Here is a 2,500-nt window from a genome sequence, read left to right as displayed (position 1 = left end):
TGATGCTTTAGATTGAAATAAAGTTCATAATAGTCAGATGATATTGAATCTTCCTTCGAGTTTAACACTAAACTGCAGAACTCTCTCGCTCAGTTACCGGAACGTGTCTTCTTGGCACGTGAAACTTCGATTGACCAATTTTTGAATCATCAAAACAATTCTTTAGACCGGGGGCTAGCTTGTGTTTAATTACAGTGTATTGCATTCAAAAGATCTGATGATGGTTTTCCATATATGTTAGTAGAGTAACAGGGAAACCTCACTTAAGTTGCACATTCCCGGTGTTGAGGCTGGGTAGCGGTCCCCAATTTCCCCCAAATTCACATTTAATTACACTTGAGCATACAAGTGGGAAACTTATCCTATGATGCAAGCACATGTTGGGGAGTCAATACATAAAACTCAAGAAAAGAAATTCTCTGGCTTTATCATGTAAGGACAAAACCATCATCATATTGAGGCTGTTCCATTAATTTTATAATCATTGCAGTTCTGGCAATACCAAGATCATAATATGAAACCACTCCATATAGCTGCTCAAATTGTTTGCTATCTGTATATCCTTAATGGTAATATTTTATAAAGATCTCCGCTAATGGTTGATATTAATTTTAGTTTTTTTTTAGAATTTCTTCAGTATAATGAACACTTGTTCTAGTCAATGATCCAACTAGAAAGGAAATATGAAAATCAATTACATAGTATTTTATCTAAGGTGAAATATCACTGGCATCTAGTGGCAATATAATCATTAATGAGGAAAACCACCAACCCCAACAATGGTAGGCGTTCTAAAGACCCTTTCTTATCTGAAACTGCCATTCTTTTATTTCAATTTTATATAATGGCACTGAGGGAACAATGTTTCTTTAATGTACACAAGTGTATATGAATCCCCTTCTGGCCTCTTAAAATGGTCCCTCTTAAATGATAACGCCAGAGAATCTTTTATTGAGTTTTATGTATTGACTTATCAACATGTACTAACACCATAGGATAAATTTCCCACTCGAACGCATAATTGTAATTGAATGTCAATTTGTGGATTGTGGACCGCTCCTCAGCCTTAACGCCAGGAATTTTTTTTTCTTTTTTTTTTTTCATCTATGGGAAACCATCATCATCCGATCTAACCACCTCTAAATTCGACTCCAGACAGGAAATGCACAATAAACTTCTACAATATAATCTGTTCTCGAAAAATCTTAGAAGCGCTTATTATAATCTTGCAACTAGCGCATTTTCTCTTTTACGACTATGATTATCTTTTCATTTTCACAGTACTTATGCAATTCTTATTAATCATCCTTCACAAAGAGGGCGTCCTTTTATCCTACGTGAAATAGCTATATGTCTTCAGAAATGGGCTTTGATGAGTTTTTCAAGTCTGTTATCAGTACGAACTAGAGGGAAACTCGGTAGAGAGAATACTTTCGCCACGCCAAGCAGTCTACTGCGTACTTGATCTTCACAGGATTTTCTTCAAAATATAATGGATTTGTCCATGGGTCATACCTCACATATCCACCAAATTTCGTTTAAATTGGTTCTTTAGTTTTTCCGTAGTGTTGCTCACAAAAATAAAAAAAATAAATAAATAAACTAACATCTATTTAACATTCCGATTATTTTCAAATTACGGCTACGTACATTTACATAGATGTACAGTTTCCAAAATGTTACAGATTCATCCCTGGGTCATATCCAGTATGATTACCATGTTGGGTCAAAATCGGTACAGCAGTTTTTGTGTAAGTTGTTCACAAACAAATGACGTCAGGGGTAAATACATACCTTTCGCAAAATCGAAGAAATAATGCGAATCACATATGATTTCATAACATCATGACGAGTCATCGTATTTTTATTCTTTCATTGGCATTTAGATAACGTTAAGGTTAATCATATTTAATATATTTAACTAGTTATCGTTATCATCTTCCTCATATCTTTATTCGGTCTGTCAAGGAAATAAAAAGAATTATCACTATTACATTTCCTAAATTTCGAGGTGGAAGAAAATGGATAAGCTAAAAGTTATTATTTTCAGTATTCAATTTGACAATAAATTCATGACTCAGTTTTATTTTTAATTCTTCATTATCGCTGTTCCTCTTTATAACCAGCAATTCCCGTGGTTTTTAGCCTTAACCTTTGACCCCAATTTGCAATGGAATTTGCCGCAATGAAGTCATAAGTTATATAACAAAAAACTTCGTCTCAAAATCATCAGCGTTATTAGATAAATGTCTTCATGACAATTTCAGTTATAATATAGAGGGGCCCAATAATCTAATTTAAAATTAAATTATAGCTTTACTCGATTAGTTTTCACAAAGGTTCTTGAACATCCTGAAGAATTGACTTATGATGAAAGCTAGTCAAACATTGTTTTACCATAAAAAGAGAGACATTTTACATTACTTTATCAACATAATTGAAGAAAACAAAAGCAATAAAGAAAAAAACAAGGATTAAGGATGGTAGTTAATCACAAAGA

This window comes from Palaemon carinicauda, chromosome 8 (assembly GCF_036898095.1).
Source record: "Palaemon carinicauda isolate YSFRI2023 chromosome 8, ASM3689809v2, whole genome shotgun sequence".
NCBI lineage: Eukaryota > Metazoa > Arthropoda > Malacostraca > Decapoda > Palaemonidae > Palaemon > Palaemon carinicauda.
This window is presented reverse-complemented; position numbering follows the sequence as displayed.